This window comes from Strongylocentrotus purpuratus, unplaced genomic scaffold, assembly GCF_000002235.5.
Source record: "Strongylocentrotus purpuratus isolate Spur 01 unplaced genomic scaffold, Spur_5.0 spur5_scaffold_20, whole genome shotgun sequence".
NCBI lineage: Eukaryota > Metazoa > Echinodermata > Echinoidea > Camarodonta > Strongylocentrotidae > Strongylocentrotus > Strongylocentrotus purpuratus.
Window position 1 is genome coordinate 40,948,269 of NW_022145606.1, and position 20,543 is coordinate 40,968,811.

The 20,543-nt window shown below is 37.0% G+C and overlaps 1 long non-coding RNA gene across 1 annotated transcript; it reads left to right on the forward strand.

Moving 5' to 3' along the window:
* The first annotated feature begins 3,922 nt into the window (after positions 1–3,922).
* LOC105445984 lies at positions 3,923–5,416 on the forward strand. Its single transcript, XR_004065647.1, has 3 exons — positions 3,923–4,082; positions 4,517–4,660; positions 5,195–5,416. It is a non-coding gene; the product is annotated as an uncharacterized LOC105445984 (long non-coding RNA).
* The last annotated feature ends 15,127 nt before the right edge of the window (positions 5,417–20,543 follow it).

Sequence of the window (20,543 nt, forward strand, 5' to 3'; positions counted from 1 at the left end):
TACCATTCGAGCTTTCTTAAACGCGCCGAAAAGGGCGCACAATATTATGTGAAGACCTTTTACAAACGCTTTCTCTCCACTTCACGAAACCACATTATATTTGTTTATTATGCTATTTATGAGTTCAATATGTACTTATCAGGTCCACAAATATTGTTTATAAGATGATGACGTCTTTTGGGTTAAAAATACAAACCATCTTTACTCCTTTACTGTTTTTTTTTTTTTTTTTTTTTGGGGGGGGGGGGGGGGGGGAGGGGTGGGGGCAAAAATGCGTTTTGCCCCCCTGTCCCCCCCCCCCCCCACTTCCGGTGCCTATGACGTAGATCATAATCAAATGATTGGTTTAAAGCGTACACGTGACCAGGCATTTATTTTGCCTAACGCGTAATTTGGATAATGACCGGTCATTATCCAATTCTAATGACCGCTCATTAGTAAAATCATGTTATTAAACATCAATTTTTGTATATAACAAATAAAACATAATCTTATAAAACAAATAATACACATCATTTTGGTCGGGCATTAGTAAAATTACCCACACTCGGTACCTGCAAACAGTCAAAGAACCCTCTGCTACGGCCTCGGGCGTGTCAGACTATTCCAAAGGTACCTTGTGTAGGTTATTCTTAACCGCTGTTTTATTGTACAGAGCGCTCATGAACAACAGATTGTTAACTGATGAGGTAAGCCTACTTTACAAAAACAGTACAGATAATATAAATAAATATGGCCGATAAACAAAATCAATAACTTTGTTTTACATACATTTGACTCTGATCTGCGAATGGCTGATTTCTCATTTACACAGGCAACCTGTCTCTCTATTTCATGATATGCCGCAGCGGTGGGTTGGTGGATGACTCCAAACATACCGGTCATTCACGGTTTCTTTTAATGTTAATCTCAATTCATTTCAAATATTTTGTGAATGTAGGTTCATCGGAATCATTATTTTATAATATTGTAGTTTACATGTACATGTAGCACCTTCACCCAATATAATATAACAATAAAAAGGATGCCACTATATTTCTACAAATAGCTATACACATAATATATATTTAAATGAATTTATGTTACACTGTTTAATGATATAATTGTTTTTATAGTATCAGCATAATTGCCCCCTGGACAATCATCCCCGGAAAAATACCCCCAAGGATAACATCCCCCGAGCAGAATTACCACCAGACAAATTACCCTCTGGGACAATTACCCCGTTTTTCTAAAAATATGCCGCTAGGATAATTGCTCCCCCCCCCTCCATTAACAACAAAGACAATCACCCCGGAGGACAATTTCCCCCCCCCCCCCCTCTTCCCGGGAAAATTACCCCCTTTTCATTAAAGGGGAAGTTCACCCTGATAATTTTTTGTTTTTTGTTGGGGGGATATTTGTCATGGGGGGGGGGAACAATATTGTCCTAGAAAACCTTGCATTCATGTAGCAATCGATATACTTAGAAGGTAACTTACATGCAAGGCAATCACCCTGAGTGACTTCTCTGACTTGTTTAGACCAGTGATGCGGCTTCTTAGTATACCGTGTGCGTTTGTACCACAGCCGAGAAAGCTGCAACATAATAAATGAAGTTTAAATTGCGTACACAAAGAGAAATGCAAAGAAGATGTTTATTGCATCCATTTGTAGATGAGTGCATGTTTGGTTAAAGTGTACCGATCACCTGAATTTTATTCGTGTAGAGCTGGAATGTATAAAAGCAACCCGACAAAAGTTGAACTGCCATTGTCTGGGTTAACGGTAGAGGTATGAAGAAATAAATGGCAACATAAATAGGGCGCGCAGGGGACGGATTTCGGTCTTCGGTTCCTAGCTTGAGCGGCCTATTCTTATGTGCCCACGTACCGGTCGCCGGGTCGCGTCTTATTTTTTCGTACCACGGCGAGGCCGGATTCCTGTTTTATCATGAATATTCATTAGGCAGGGTCGGGGAAAGTCTCGATTCTCTTAAATATTCATATCGAGGTGGGAATGCACGACGCGCGCTATACTCGCACAAAGTGAGAAGATTTAGTTCACGGAGAATGCATATGAGTGAGTAATTGATTGAAATATCAGTAGATTAAGAGAATTTAGTCATTAATTTGAAAAAGCTGTAATTCGTGATCTACTGTAATTTCTTTACATTTTGAGACTGTTCTCAACAGATTTGTGGGGAAAAGGCTAGGAAAATATTTCTCTTGAAATTGCACTTTGATTTTCATCGTCGTGAAGTAGTTTGACTGCGGTTTGCCTTCATGTCACCCTTTAGAGCCCCGGGGTTCCGGCAGGCCCACGTTGGGGAATTTCGGTGCTCATCTGCATCAAGATAAAACTTTCTGATCAGGTTTTATTCCAAATTTGATCGTCATCGTGAATCTAATTCACCAATCATCCATTGAATTTAAATCTAGATTTAACGTTACACCTTAAAATAATCTATGAAGTATGATTTCTTTAATAATCCAAGAGGGTTAATTCTTGTTTATATCTTTAGTAGATGTCGACTCTGTTGGCTATACTAGTATTACTAAGACTAAGTGCTATCCGTTCGCTCAGTTGCATCATTGGTGCGTGTCAACTTTTAGACCAAAATTGTTTGTGACCATGGATAATCAAACGGCTTCAAACCACATTTCATTTAGACGTAAACCTGGAACTTATTAATAAAAATATTCAAAAACAAACAAACTAGACCTAGGATTCATTTATTTAATGTTCAGATGTTGTGTGTGTCCAGTGTGCTTGTCAAGTTGTCATAACTTTTCTAGATCTAGACCTAGGGCCTATATTAAAGATTTTTTCTTCTCCAAAGTATGCAGTTCATTTGATAAATCTATTTTTTGTTGGACGTTGTATAAGAGAAGACCCCTAGGGTAGTCGACAATTATGTTTACTTATACGCAGAGGCGGCGGAGCAACTTCCAAAGTGGGGGGGGGGGGGGGGGCACCAACAAAAAAACTTTCTTGAAAAAAGGGCACCTTCAGAGGGAAAATATACCATTTTTTTGACATTGGTATATACCCCTATTTTGTGATTACATTATCAGGGATGATTTCAATATTTGTTTCTCTTAATACAGCATTTAAGATATTGCTTAAGTATCATACTTTGCAGTTTTTGGCTTGCAGTGCGAAAAATTACATCTTATAAAGAGGAAAACCCAATCCTGAAAGGGGTTATATAAGCACAATCTCATAACGGAAGACTGAATAGATCTGTGATAAGTTACATAATTATAACATCTATAACTATGGGCAAGCGTAGCGAGCGAGCTTTGTGGGAAATTGCTTTTAGTCGCTTGAAATTAGGGACACGTTTAATGATGAGAGGAAAAGGGGACACTTATCGAAAGGGTTAAGACACTTATCAGAAAAGAAAAGAAGCATGTGTCAAAGTACAAAGGCTAATTATCAGAGGTAAAAATGGGGGCACTTATAAGAAAAAGGGGCACTTATTAAAAATGAAAGGGAGCACATGTGAAGATATAAGGTGCGCTTATCCAAGTTAAAAGGGGTAGTTATTAAAAGGGGAAGGGGCACTTTAAAAACTTAATAGGGGCACTTGTCAGAGTAAAAGGGGCACTTTCCTATGTAAAAAGGGCACTTTTCCTATGCAAAAAGGGGCACTTTTAGGGTACTTGACCAAATGGGAGGGCACTCTGCCCCCCCCCCCCCTCTCGGAGCGCCGCCTCTGCTTATATGGTATGTAGTCCACCTCTTCTTGTTATAATAAACTAATTCTACTTAGTACTGCTTCGTGTTCATAGGCCATAGAAACCACTGTTTGATGCACAAGTTAAATCTTCCATTTAGTTTTACTTTGTACTGTGGTTCATTAAATAGGAATGTTGATTTCCACACCATATTAAAATTAAGGCCAACCATGACATAAAAATATCTATTAATTTGAATTATGCTAGATCTATTTTATTTTGTTAAGGAGAAAGGGATGCCTTGATTGTCGTATTGATTTTCTTCTTCTTTTTGTTCCAAAAGATTGAAACTGAAGAGCTGGAAGGAGGACATTACAACATCTCTTATATTTGCAAGATGAAGCAGAAAGTCCCATGCAGGTACAGTTATCAGGTTATTTAGCACACACATATTAAACGACCACCTATTAATTCACTCAAAAGGAAATGGAACTAAGTTGACATTGCAAGCATATATAGTGGAGGGTATATTTTATTCTAGTTCTGCACCTATATTGATGTCTTTTCTTTCTATGTTTACAAAGGAAAATTTGTCCTTATTTACAGGAGGTCCTGTGTTTAGAAGAGCCATATCAAATGCACATTGTAAGCACTACATGTAGGGTATACACAGGACCCCTCATTTTTTTTTTTTTTGTAAGGGGTACTTTCACTTCTTGAGCAATGAAGATGAAGAAGAACACAAAATAAGATTGATAAAAGTCTGTTTATAGGATGTATTATGGTTGATATGTATCCATCAGTATCAGTTTTTAATTGAAGTACATGTACCTACTTTGTTTTCTCTCATGTAGGATGATGCCTCTCTACAGTGGATGATGAAGGCATTCTGGTTTGCAAACTCAGAAGAGGAACAAAGAACAGATGTTGACGGGATCATATCTAGAGATGCGGGCCTACTACACTTCATACGAGCAAGTGTGCTAATATACATGAAGGTACCCCCAATAAATTTTTGTGGAACAAATGTCATGGAGAAAATTATAGATCTAAAACAGATATTTTTCATTGTCAGTTGACTTGTAAAAGAATGATTGACTTAATATCACAATTGTAATTTAGATTAAAAATTAAATGTCAATATAGATGAAATATAAGTCTACATTACGTATGTTTCAGTAGCATTATTTCCAGTACATTCTCTGGTCAAAGTTGTTTGGTCATTTTATGTCCCATACTTAACCGAGTATTATTCAATTACCGGTATGAGCACGAGTTGCATTACATTGTATTACTTATTTCATACCTTGTCTGATCCGAGCTCCAGCAGGCCTATCGTCTTAATGGGATCATCAGTAATAATTTAAGATGCGGTCAGTATTTAAACTAGTCTTGTACAAAAAATAGTTTAGGTTTGCCCACTAGAACCCCAAGTGAATTTCAGTCCTTCCTTTTTCTGAGCAGGTATCAGGGTGTATGTTATTAGTCATTGTTGATTTTTTTATATCTTATTTCATTTTTCCATTCAACAGACTTGGGTTATATTTTTTTCGGAAAACTAGGCTACAACTTTAGTGATGGATGCAGAAGATATCTACACGAGACTACGTCTTAAAGATGCCACCCTCATATAATGAAAAAGGACAATAGAGATGGGTTTAAACTGGAATATTTACATGATATTTATTTGTTATTTGTATTATATGTTTGTAGAATACTACATTCAATAAAGCTAATGAAGTTTATCATCTTGTCGACTTTCAAATAGATAAAGATAACTAATCCTCAACGAATAAACATTAAAATTCTAACAATGTCAACTACCATCTTATAGGATGAAACTGAGGACTGGGCAGAAAGATTCTCCTTCAAATTTGATTGATAAAGGTCTATCAGTCTATATCAAAGATTGAATTAATCAATGATATTTTGATTATAATTATACATGTTAAAATTCATTTACCTCTATGGACTTCTGTATGGGAAGTTTTGTAGATTATGAAATTATTGCTACTTCAAGTATTGTATGTAAGAAGGTTTGAAAGACAACACTCTAAATGCATTAAATATGGAAACTGCTAATCCTCATTGCCTTTCGTATCCAAACTGGTAGCTTTCATAGAATCATGTTTCGATGCTTCCCAACTAAAGAAAACAGGGAGTGGGGGGGGGGGGGGCTTGCTATCCTCTTATCTTATCCTCTGTACAAATATGATTATATGTTTATATTAGAAGGATTTAGAAAGTGAAATTTTGAATTATAGCATTACTGTTGGTAGAAGTAATGGCAGTGTCGGGAGGGGGGGGGGGTTCCTGGTGAAATTTACGGTATGCCAATGTCAAATTAATAAAAAAGAGAAAACTATTCTTAATAATAAAAATTATACAGTACATGGGCCTCCTAACAAAAACCCTGGTACCACTGTTGTGTTTTGAGTGTGTGTGTGTTTTTTTTTTTTGGGGGGGGGGGGCTGGCAAACCAATTACAAATTTCCAGTGTTAAATTCAAATTTTTTTCTTTAACAAAATTATGTCAATATATTGTAATTAAACAATGTTTCACTTTCCTTTTTTTCAAGTTAGATATTTGAATAAAATGATTAACATACTTTCCGGTTTCTCTGGCCTCTACATTAAAAATGTTCTACTTCTAGCAAAGCTCCTGGAAAGGCTGCAAAAAGGGAGAGTGAAGAGAATGAAATTGAAATGTGGACAGTAATGGAGTGAATATGGAATGGTTGATGGTAGTTGATAACGAGTGAATGCAAATGAGTGGCAACAAGTACGACTGAAAGTGAGACAGAAAGGAATTGCAACAGGTTGCTCAGTCAAGAGAACAAACCTTGCAGAAGATAGTTTTCGAAAGACAGAGAAAGAGAGAAAAGGGGAATTATAAAAAAAGGAAAAGGGGGCATGTGTCAAAGGGGCATTTATGAGAAAGGGTTGGGGTTGGGGCTCCTATTAAACAGGGAAAGGGGCACATATCAAAAGGTAAAAGGGCACTCGTTAGAAAGTTTAAGGGGACGCGTGTCAAAGTAAAAAAAAATGAAAGGGCTTTTATCAGATATCACGTACAAGGGGCACTTATGAAAATGGAACAGTGGCACTTATTATGAAGTTAAAGGGGCATTTGTTGAAGAAAAAGGGGCACCTGTCAGATTTGAATAGTGGGTAATTATCGCCAGGGCTGTAGCCAGAGTTTGGGGGGGGGGCACATACATGTAATTGATCGACGTCCTGGGGAGGGGTCAAAAAGAGTTCAACCGATCTTGGATTTTTTTTCTTCTTTTTTTTCTTCAATGTATGTGAAAGAATGTGTAGTTTTCTCTCGAGTTTGTCTCATCATGCATGGGATCTGTGGGTGCTAGGGTTCCTGCAGCAACCCTGTACATGGATTTTCTTCAGTGGGTGCATATAACTCGTTGACTTCACATTGTAAACCTTCAAATGATGAATTATCATCGAGTCCCCCACCCCCCCTTCCCTCATTATTTTAGAAAGAAACCAAAGAGAACTTTTAAGAGAAAAAGAGAAAGGAAAGGAAAAAATGGTAGCTAGGCCTAAACAAAAACAAGAGGCAAGATAAAAGAAAACAAGATTGAAGATATGGTATCAATATTATCTTGCTCCTTTCCCTTTTTCTTTTGTCTTCTTTTCATTTCAATTTTCTTGCAATTTATTTCTTTCTTCCTTGGTATCTATTCCGTATTCTTTATTTCTTCCATTCATTTATTATTTATATATATTTTACTTTTTAACTTTGTTATTCTTCTTTCTAATCCCATTTTTCTTTCTTCTTTTTCTTCCTTATGCAGTTAAGTGAGCATAGATCATAGAAATAATTTAAGTGCAATACACAAGTATTTTATTTTTGATAAATGTCTGTATGTAGGCCTATTCTTGTTATCTATTTTATACAGTTTATAATACTGTATCACATATTCAATACCATAATGCAACCTCTGCTTGTAATATTTAAAAAGCAAACCTAGAACTGATTATTTACCAATTCATGAAAAGAACTAGACTCCCATTAATCTCAGAAAAGTAGGCCTAGGCTACTCACAAATTGCCTATCAAGACTCTTACTTGAAATATATGCTATATATCTTGTCTACCGATACTGACATTTTGGCATTTACTAGTAATAAACACAGCATTTATGACTGTATTATCTAAATGACCATGACATTGCTTTTCTATGTCATATTATAGGCCTGCCATTAATCCAACGTACTTGTTACACACGATATTCGATGCTGCGCATGCCTCGATCATACATGAATATTCAAGAGAATCGAGACTTTCCCCGGCCCTGCCTAATGAATATTCATGATAAAACAGGAATCCGGGCTCGCCGTGGTACGAAAAAATAAGACGCCGCCGGGTCGCAATTCTACCACGAGGTGTCACTCTTATAATTAATATACTTTTTGTAAATTGTATTTAAACAGGTAAAAGAGGCGGCGATCCAGCTAAAGGGGGGGGGCATGGTGCCCCTGTGTTCGAGTACCCCAAAAGAGCCCCCTTTTAAAAGTGCCCTTTCTGTTTCATTTTTTTTTTTACAGATAAGTCCCTCTTTTCTTTCTAATAAATTCCCCCTCTCCCCTTCTCATAAAAGCTCTTCTCACTCTGATAAGTATTCCCATTCTTATCTGATAGGTGACCATTTTTCTTTAAAGAAATGCCCATTTTCTTTAGTAATAAATGCCACTTTCTAAATGCGATATGTTCCCATATTACTATGGCACGTTTCCCTTTTCCTTTCTAACAAGTGCTCTTTCCTTTCTATTAAGTGCCTATTATCATCCCTCATGAGTGTCGATTTCTAGGTATGAGAACTGATTAAAGTGACCATTTCACATTTACAGATGCCCATTTCCCTTTCTAATAAGTCCATTCGTGATGTCTTTGCATAGCGCATGATTTATGCTTGCAACAAAATACACTCAAAGACCATGTGATATAGGCCTATATGTTTTGATAAATGAATGATGTACTAACAGAAATAGCCTGATCAGAACACAATGTCGCACTCCGAGTACAGACTTTTACTTCTATGCGGAGTACAATACACGCAGAGATGATCGAACGAAGTGAAATGCATATGAATATGACCCCAACGAACGAAGCTACATGCACTTATTTCAACAATATGTTCGTTCATACAGACTGACGCTTCTACATTAACAGACATCGTTTCGGCTTCATAATAATAAAGTAATTTGTTCATAATATTGACAATTATATTATTCGCAACACACTACTGATTAAATGCGATATTCTCAGTTATTACTACTAAATCAAAAGAAGATTGTCTCCGTGGAAAATAGTGGTCAATTCAGCTGCAAACAATGAATTATTGAGGAATTTAGGAGGTCATTTAAATAGATCAGAAAAAGTAGTAGGGCCTTATGTGATAAACAGAAACAAAATAAACCAGTTGAACACATGCAATAAAACATGATGATCGTTAATATTTAGTTTTGTTATATTTCCGGCTCATTTTCTTCGTGAAAATGATACATATACTAAACATAACGGCATTCAGACCCCTTGCTAGCTTTGAAAAAATTTACACCATGTATATACGATGTCATGAAGAAGAGGTTGGCGAATTTGCTACTTTCCAGCTGACAGAGTCTCAATCTTCTCTTTAAACCATGAACAAAGTTATCAAATCAATAGTAAACATCCAATAAGACAGGTATATGTATATTTAAAATGAATTCACCAAACATAATTAGGCGCCTTTAATTATAGGCTAGGTGTCAATATTGCCCATTGTAAACTAGAGCGAAAACACTTTCTGAAGTGCAAGATGTTTGATATACCCTTAGCATTAAAATCAGGTTATCATTAATGGTTATTACCAGTATTATAACTAGTATTGTAAATTTTATTATTATTGTTATCAATTATTATTATTACTGGGGCTACCAACACTATGAGTATTATTTGTGTTATTGACTGACTAAACATGTGTACAGTAAACTCACATTAGATGATTCATCGTCTTCACATTTTTGCAACACTCGACAAGTTGAACCAAGTCTTCCTCGTCTGTGCACTTCACCCTAGTCAGAATGAGCCACTGCAGGTTCTTGGTTTCTTCTCCGATCAGAAGACCCAGTCCACTCATCGTTTCAGTAGATACACTCGTCTTCTCCGATGGGAGTGTTGACGGTGCTTTAAGCTCGATGCGTGTGAGCTGCTGTCCTCCGCTCCGAAGAAGACCAGCCGTGATCTGAGGTATGTCTCTCTCTGCATCATCGATAGTGATATCGATATCTCTCAAGCCAGGGAGCGATGAGAGCAGACATTCGTAGCTTTGTGACGTCACTCTCTCGGCTGATAGCTTTGTGACGGATGGAAGCTCATGGGTAGATGGATGGAAACTGAGAGAGGAGTCTGAGATGGTGAGAGTATGTGGCATCGAAAATGATCCCAGGCAGGACCATAGTCCGGTCGTCACGTCGGTAGCTAAAGTAGATCCCTCGAACATGACAGTCATTACCTAGTGTTAAGATAGAAAGATAGAGAGAGTAAAAGAAAGAATTAAAGACAGATTGTACGAATAAAATAACATTAATTAGTTGATCTCTTGTTGTTTGTGGTAATTATTAAAGCAATCAAGACTGTATCCTGATCTTATCTCAGAATAGTATCCGTCCAGTAATGTGAAGTCCCTCCCATAATCTTTTACATTAATAAGTAATACATTTATTATCTTCGATGTTAAATAAACAGATCCTTTGTTTTACATATGCTACATGCTTATATTGGATGTCCCTCGTTCTTTTATCTATTAAAATGAATAGGCCCTAAGACCTTTTAAAAATAAGTATTTTGTTATTATTTTGTTTCAAATCATGGTTCGTGTTACTGTTATGCAATACCTTGATTGAGACCGTAGTTAGGCAAACATAGAATAGTGTATCATACTTATTGAGCGTTTTATCATGCAGTATGATTTATCACGATGCACCTAATTATGAATAAGAATACATTTACATAAAAAAATATATTATATATTTGACTTACAGTTGCAGCAGAGAATTGGACATTTAAACAATCTTAATGAAATGCTTATTGTAAACATATTTTGTGAAATTAAAATGTGCAAACCTGACGTTTAAGTTGCTTTGGAAGATTTTGCATCCCAACGACGGTGTAGACAGTCGGTGACTTTAGAACAATACTCTCTGCATTAACACATCTTTGAACCAATGAAAACACATTTTGTTGAGTACCCTTGGTCTCTGATGAGCAGTCAAGAAGAATGCGATATCGCTCGCTCTCATCCAAAAAGCGGTTGGAAAGGAGAGCCTCCATTATTCGTATGCAAAGGCTGTTATCTGTGCCAGCAGCAAATCGGATGAGATTCTCATAGTCACCGATGTTTGCTTTGATGTTTCGCAGCAGTCTGTCTAACTTAGAAATATTCAGTCGTAACATATATTTCTTCGTTTTAGCAGCAAGGTATTTACCAGCCGAGTGTTCCTGGACGAGTTTGTGATAAAATTCAATGGCCGTGGATGTGGTCTTGTGGGATCGTGGGAGCCTTGTCGTTGGAATCGTCACGTTGGATAACAACCCAAGCTCACATGCCCTATCAAGGATAGCAGGAATTTTTCGGAAATCATGGGGCGTAAAAACTATTTTTTTAGAGTCGTCTATTAGACCAGCTAGAGCAACCTTACCCAGTTTACGAATGATTTCGATTAGTTCTTCTTTTGTTATTTCGTCTTTTGATTTTAATCTGGCATTGGCATGGTGCATCAGAAAATCATTCACACTGTCTAATAATTCTGTTTGAGTTGCAGTTTCAGTGTTCAACATCCCCTCGTTCCATAAGTGACATACCATGAGACAAAATAAAGGTGTTTTAACAAGCTCATTAATCAGTGGTTGGTCATTAAGGTAAGCCTTCAGTCCCTGTCCACGACAAGGATTTGAAGTCGGAGCAAAGAACTTGTCGATGTACTCACGTGAGCTCTCTTGCGAGAATCCTTCGATCCACATCTTTGTGTATACCGTTGGAAGATCATCTTGATTGAAGAAGTTCTCCAGGTGAGGGCGTGTTGTTACAAGGACCCGACACTCTGGAAATTCCTCCCAGCGGATGACACTGACTATACTGCTCTCTGAGCTTCGCTTTGAATAAGAAATACCTGCATACTCATCTAGCCCGTCTAGTATGATGTGACAAATTCCCTGATTCTTTCTAATGAAGCTCTCCAAACCCGCTGGTGTTAGATCATCAACATCACTCAAAAGCTGGGATTTAATTGCTTCTCCGATCGATGTACGCTGACCTGTGTTTCGGAATTTCACAACGAACAGAAGTGGCAGGTGTTCTAATGCTGACCCCTTTTCACTGTGAACCCAGTCGTACGCCATCTTAGCAACAGCCGTGGTCTTCCCTCGTCCAGCTGGGGCCGAAATGAGGATTCGAGCTGGCAGTCTTCCGTTTACTTTCGTCGAAAAAATGTCAGCAACTGAACCCTGGAGTATTTCCTTCTTTTTCGTGTCTTGGCCACGAGCGTCCTTCGTCACCATTGTCACAACCGTGTGCATATCTTTGAACTCTGCATAAGCACTTTTATCCCACGGTTTCATTGGAATTTTGCATAATTGATTGAGGTACTTATTCTCCAATTTTTTGCGACATTGTTGAACAGTCAATGATGGCGAGATCTTCTTACTGGAGATATCTGGAATGATGCAATCATATGAGACAAAGTAACCCATTGTACTCCCTTGATCTTAGCCCTTTTCGTTCGTTATTATTATTTTGTATTATTAATTCAGATTTCATTGTTCCGACATGTTCCCTGTTTATTAGTTATATGTATGTGTTATTAATCGAAAGATAAACTGATGAGCAAATATTAATACACGTTCACCTAAAAATATAAACGGAAGGCAGACACGGCTTTCCCCGGAGTCAAATTATGATGAGATGAACACAGTATACCGTGTGAGTCAAAAACAAATTTACACCTAGAAAATTGCTAATTATTTTAAAAATCATCTATGAACAGTAAATTATTATACATCTTATGAATTAGTGTGTTATCCCAAATCATTTGGTATCAAAATCGACTTGCGCCAAAGTGATGCCTACAGTATGTATTATGTTCGGGTTAGCGGAGTGAGAGAATGAATTGAATGTATCAAATGAAATGCATCGCATATGTTTTTTTTTGCAGAAGCAAAGTCACACACACACACACACGCGCACAAAATGTCCGTTGATATTTGATTTTCGATATGTGATATGTGTGGTATGATTATTTTTGTGAGGGATGTTATTTGGATCTGCAAAGACCGAATTAATACCCAAATCCCAATTGTTTTATTCAAACATCACATAAGCAACTTTGGCGCAAGTCGAATGTTGCACTCACGCAAACAATGCCTCCCGTTCATCCAAGCGTGAACACATACCCCACAATAATGACACCAAGTGATTTGGGATAAAACACTCTTTTATAAGATGTATAATCATTTACTGTTCATAGATGATTTTAAAATAATTAGCAATTTTCTAGATGTAAACTAGTTTTTGACTCACACAGTATAGCATAATTATACCCGCCCCGACGTGCTGCAAGAGACTCCTCTAATTAGAGAAGACAGCGAGAGAAGATAAATGAACTTGAAATGAGACGACCCTGTCCTTTACCAAACTAGGCGTTGTGGCGTGCGCCTGTAATCCAGCTAAAAAGTGGAAGTTACAAACTGATTCAGCCGAGGACGCAGGTTCGAAACTGAGTCACGTCTTTCGGATGGTGACGTTTAAAGGTCGGTCCCAGACGTTAATAATCATATCTGATTGATACACGTCAGTAAAAACCCAATACACACACACACACACACACACACACAAATGAACATCTTACATATAAGAAAGAGAAGATCGAAAATTTACAGAAGTATACAAATTAAATAAAGGAAGAGGAATACAAAAGCAGAAGCGAGAAAAACAAATGGAATACAAACTAATTAGAAAGAGGCTGTTGACTGTATGTTACCTTCTTGATTCGGATGTACTGAGTCCGATGTTTCTGATTGGTTGATAAAATGATTTCTAGTATCGTGAACAGCGCCCTCTCCGGCTACCATTCCCGTGTCGGCTACCATGCTACAGGAAGCTGTGAAGAGAGACGAAGTAGACAACGTATTACTTCATCAATTTATAATGTGTCATTGTTATGATCTATTTATATATTTTACAAACCTCCATGTAGTATCACTATGCATTTGTAATTCATGAAACAAACAAGAAAAATATACGCATACTCAGGTTTTCGATAGGTAAAAGTGTAAAATATATGTTGACATGTTAACTGCCAGGTCAAATTCTTCGACGGCTCTTCGTGGACTGCAACCACATTCAAAATCAGAATTCTAAAAGGATCGACTCTTCAATTTTGTGTGGGGATTTTTTTTTTCCAAATCACCCTAGTTTACTTTTGCTCAACCTGCTAACAATATAAAACAAGGACAATTTGGCTGTGTATACTGCGGTCATAATTTAGAGTTTAAAGGTGTACCAAACACTGATGCATGTTTAAAACATATCTAACTTCATATTCATGTTAAAATCACAACGTGTGGTTTTTTTTTTTATGATAATGTTTTTTCATAACCAAACAAAAATGAGAGTATTAGGTTTACAAACCATGGTCTCCAAAGCAGGGAAAATCACGCTATTCTTATGGTCATATACAGTGACAATTGCGTGATTTGATGCCCGTGTTTGTAAGTGACATAGTGAAATCAACGAATCAAACATTCACGTGAATTTCAAGTGTTTGAAAAACATAAATCACTTCAATTGATTCCCGTGATATTAACTTGATATCCACGTGAATTTGTTTAGTAGGAAGAAAGAGAAAATCATGAAGTGACAGAAGTATACATATTAAATAAAGGAAGTGAACATTTAGAAGCAGAAGCTAGAAACAAAAGTAAAAACAAAACTTATTAAAAAGAGAGTGTTGACTTTGTATGTAATACCTTCTTGATTCTTATGTCCTGAGTCCGATCTTTCTGATTGGTTGATAACCTGATTTGTAGTATCTTTAACAGCGCCATCTCCGGCTATCAATCTCGTGGCGGCTATCACGTCAGTGGAATCTGTGAAAAGAGACCAAGTAGACTACGTATTACTTTATCATTTTATTATTTGTCATTGTTTTGATCTATTTAAATATGCATAAAATATTTTAAATGCCTTTCTAATTCATGAAACAAACAAGAAAAATATACACATACTCGGTTTTCGATAGGTAAAAGTGTAATACATATTTTGACATTATTCCAAGTCTGATTCTTCGATAGCTCTTCATGAACTGCAGCCAAAGTCAGAATTAGAATTCTAAGAGGATTGAGTTTTTTAATTTTGAGTATGGGTATTGTTCCGAATCACGCTTTTTTTATACCTCTGCTCAACCTGATAACATTATAAATCAAAAGCAATTTGGTTGTGTATACTGCAGACGTAATTTAAAGCTAAAAGTTGTACCAAACACTGCTGCATGTTTAGAAGATATCTAACTTTATATTTATGTTGAAATCACAATGGCGTGATTAGTTCAAGTTTGCATCATCGCAAAATTTACACCGGTAAAATGAATAGGTTATTTTATTATTCTATGTAATTATAAACAAATAGATCATATTAGGAATATCTGAATATTACCCTTTTCATAATGTTTTTTCACAATTGAACAGAGTACACCGACATCTGCTCCGTTCAGGGCATCTTCGAGTTGTTTCCTGGTGACGCCCTTCATCCTTCGATCCCATTGAGATAGTAGTTCTCTCAGAGCCACGGTGGTATCCTCTTTAGCCTTCTGCATGTTCGTAGCTACAGTGTAGCTCACGCCCATCTTATTGCAAAAGGTTATATAATTTCCATATGGAAATTCTTTTGACAGTTCATCGAACAGAGCATCCTTGTCTACCATGATTATTCCTTAGATGTGTTACGATTTATAAAGAAAACGGAACCCTGTGAAAGCAAAACCGAACAATAATGAAGGTAATGTGCAAAAAGTAAAGGAAATAATATTCATTTGAAACAACAAATTGCCACAGGGTCTGACCCGATAACAAAAACAATTGTATGATTTCTCGAGTAAATCGTGTGCATATGACAAAATGAATAGCCTGTTTTTATAATTAAACATGCGTTTAACTGCTTATTAATAGTAATCTATCATTCCCTCCCAATGGGCTGTACAATATATGACCCGGCTCCACAAAACCACCAAAAAGTCGCAAAAAATTATTTTCCTGATTTCATCTGATTATGAAAGAAGAAGTTCTCCTCATTAAAATGGTATATTACTTGTCCAAATTGAAGCTTCCTAACCCTTTCAATTTAGTGAATGAAAAGAGCTGGTGAGGGAGGTTACTGGTATTAAATTGTGAGAAAGAGAGCTTTAAAGTTTGGGGCTATTCAAGCATGCGGAGCAAGCAAACCACAGGGAAATCAATAGAAGGGTGAATCAAAAGGCCATAGCAACCACTATGAAGAGATTTTCAGATTAGGCTGAAATTTGGCCTGATGGTCAAACATAGTCCGTTCATTATGTTTCTGAGGTTTCAATGTGTGGACTTAAGTCTTTCAAAAGTTATTATGTTGTAAATGTATAGAGTTGTAATTGGACAGATTAAGTGAACTGCAACATAGTGCGGAGACACCTGCACTAGACAATGCCTATTCATGGTGGACCCGGAGTCTTTTTGTTCCCCCTTACATAACACTGCTGGAACTCGGATGTGAAAGCGGATACAAACAAAATGGCGCGCCGCACTGATTGCTATAACGGACCAATCACAGCCCGCGTAGCACGACCCGTTAGCAACGACCGACCATTTCCGGACTACGATAATTTCGCTCGGGAAAAGTGATCAAATTTTGGAAGAGACCGAAGGCTGTGCGAAAAAAAACTGGTCTAGAAAAACCGTTTAAAACACATCTTCTACTATGTTTTAGACTTCCAAATTTTGATACTAGGTACAGAAAAGACCACTCTTTCAGAAAATGCAAAAAAACAAAAGTCTATTTTTTTCACCTAAATTGACATTTTAGCTGATTACGGAGAATCGCTGGTTGCGACTTTTTGTTGGTTTTGTGGTGCCGGGTCACATATACAATTATAATAATAATAATAATATTCATTTGTAAAGCGCAATAACTATGTGGATATATTCTATTGCGCTGCAAGAGCTCGTAAATGCTGTGCTATACATACTATATGAACAAGTGAGTTTTCAGTTTTGATTTAAAATTATCTAGTGATGAGGCTTTCCTTATTTCTAGTGGTAATTTATTCCATAATCTAGGAGCAGCACAGAGAAATGACCGGTCCCCGAGGGTTACTTTGGTTTTATATGGGGGTATTTGCAACATAAATGTGTCTCGTGTACTACGAAGGTTACGACCATGAGTTTGAGACTTGATGTGCAACAATTCAATAACGTAACTAGGAGTTTGACCATTTAGAGCTTTGTAGACTATCATTAATATTTTAAATGTAATTCTCTGGTGAATTGGCAACCAATGTAGTTCCTTTAGAAGTGGGGTTATTCGAGAGAATTTTGGGAGGCTGCAAATTAGTCGTGCACATGTATTTTGGACCCGCTGCAACTTGGAAATTTGTGAGTCTGGCAATCCATAACTAAACTATTACAGTAATCTAGTTTACTAGTAACACATGCATGCATGATAGTTTTCATGCTGTCCTGATCAAAGTATTTTCGAATGCGTCTCAAATTATAAATCATGAAATAGGCTGATTTGCATATTTTAGTGATATGTGAATCCATATTCAGGTGGGTATCAAAAGACACGCCTAAGTTTCTAACAGTATCAGATGGGGTTATGGTTGAGTCACCAACTGATACACTACGCGACCTAAATTTAGAAACCTGGCGTGGAGTACCAATGACCAAAAGTTCTGTTTTGTTATCATTTAACATCAACTTGTTTTGCAACATCCAAATCTTAATATAAACAACACATGATTCTAATTCAGAAATACAATGATCTTCAGCCGGTGTGTTAGGACAGAAAGATAGGTATAGTTGGGTGTCGTCTGCGTAGCAGTGACAACTAATACTAGGAAACTCTGTATGGATATTTGTAAGGAGTCTGCTTGTATACAAGGTAAACAACAGAGGGCCTAATCGCGAAAAGGTAATCATTCCGCTAGACGGAATTGATAATCAATGACAACACCTGTAAAATGATGAGCAGTTAGTGCTCTCTCAAAATACTTCGACATCTGTCATGGAGCGTTGCGATACTTGCAGCAACTGAAAGACCTCACAATGTAGAATCACTGAATTAAATTGGACGAACCCAACGTTGTTGGCTGTGTTAAATCACAAGAAATCTGTACTTCGAGGCCATAACAATAAATCATACCATTCTATGCGTCTAGCGGAATGATTACTTTTTTGAATAGGTGACTCAATGAGCCAATATACATCAAACTCTGAGAGTATTTTTGTTAAAGGTACTATGTCCCATTTGCAGGCCAAACAAAATAATGAAAGGGTTAACTTCCACCTGCATTTATCTTCACACCATCATGCACGTTTACACACGCGATAAAAACCTAATCAACAAAGCCCGCAAAAGCCGTATTTAGCCTACGAAACATTTTCCCTAAAGATCGAATATCCTTCATACCATACTTAACACTTTTCGATACCTGTATACAACCAATCCTTCATAACAATTCCGAAATATGGGGCTTATTGATAAAAGATACGTAAGAATAAGACAGATGCTACAAAACATTCCTACCCGAATCCCTACGATTGACAATTTAAGAAGCTATCATTGATACCAATATATCAACAATGATTAGCGGCTTACCGCCATCCTAGCGGAAACCGACGATCCCCCCCCCCCCCCTCGCACGAACAGCAATAGCAGATATTGTTTGCTGCTGGCATCACGTGATAAAGCCCTCCGAAAAAGCTTAGTAAAGCAACCTTACCTTGAAAGCAAAATAAACTTACATCAAATATGGCATCCACATTAAATCTTGTTAAAACTTATTAGGATTCTCTCATATCTGGCAGTTCCATTGTACATTTACTATCAATATGTTGAAGAAAGCTATACTGAACAAATTACAAGATATATATATATAAGACAATCCACAAAATGAAAATAATACTTAATACTCTTAAAATTTTTGAACATGAAATCTTAAAAACAAATTACGAATTGGAAAACTATTTATTACTCGGTATTGATAAATCACATGAAGCTAAATACACACAAAAAGAATAAGCAATAGTAACTTCATGATTGAGGAAGGTTGGGGACAAAGAAAATATCACTAATATATAGAATATGCCCCATTTGTAAAACTGACATAGAAAATGAAATATAGTTTCTAACAAAATGAACACACTTCAAAGAAACAATTTCTAAATATACTCTAAACTTAACAAAAAGCACCGGACTTTCAAAACCTAAACGTCGATGAGAAATGCAAACTATTAATTTCCTATGACGAAACCAACATAAACTTAATACAAATATTTGGAATAAATCAACAGAATTACTGACAAATAGTTTTTTAACATACAAATATGCATACCCCTTCCTAACGTTAACAAAATAATCATTGTTTTTTGTTGTTGTTTTATTGTTGATGTTTTTCCCCCTTTTTTTCCTATATTAAATATTAATTATTACCACATTAATAATTTCGCGAACATTTAGAATTGTAAAAAAAACACATTATTGATTATCATCCCACGCTTACTTTCCCCTAAAGGGTTTTATTTTTTGGTTCATCTCCTCGTTTTACCATCATTTTCCTTTTTAATTGAAGATACAAAGTTGCAATAAGTATTTCTAGTAATAAATGGTATTTTCATCTCTGTATTTTATTCCATGCAGTAATATGTTGATGTTCACCTTTCCTGGTTGTTGTCATCTCGATTTCTGCTCTCAATTGTATATGTTACACTATAATTTTGAAATTGTTTATCCAATGTTATTCAACATTGAGAATGATCCTATTTGATTGGAATTTAATCAATAGCATTTCAATGGAATTTGATTTTTTTTTGTGCAAGGGAAAGAGAGGGAGAGAACAGAGGGAGGGTGGTGGTAGGGACGGGAGTACTAATTCAGCTTTCATATTATAAAGCCTGGTACTGATGAATTTATCTGTCATGTGACTGCCATGTGACGGTTCCTTATGAAAAGTACCGCAATGTCTATTGTCATCAACATATTCAATCCTTCAACCACACTACCCAAGTTCTTTTAGTAACTACCACAGCCAACACCATGGCTACCAATGACAATGATGACCAATTTGTTGCTGGGGCTCAGGGTCGAACTCATGGGTCCTTGTCAGGACCGGCCCTGAGTATCATCTCATCCAACATTGATGGTCTTTCAGGTGCCAAACAAGAACTCTTGGCTGACCTATGCATAATAACCAGCTGTGACATTCTCTGCCTCCAGGAGACTCATCGCGGGCCTACACGGGTTCGCCCTCGTATCCCCGGAATGACCCTCATCGCAGAGAGACCACATGACCAGTACGGAAGCGCAATTTTTGCCCGTAATGGACTTGCTGTGGACAAATCTTCCCTATCAGATCTTTTCTATTGACCTTATGGGAATCACCATAAGCTCAGTGTACAAGCCACCTCTTGAGCCTTTCGACATGCCCGGCAGAGCTACTGACGATAGGGCTTAAGGTTAATGCAGTCATTACTCCACGAGCAGCACCCTTCCGACGTCGCTTCAATCTGAGGAAGGCAAACTGGGAAAAGTTTGCTAAGGACTTTGACTCCTACATCCAAGACCTACCTGCCACC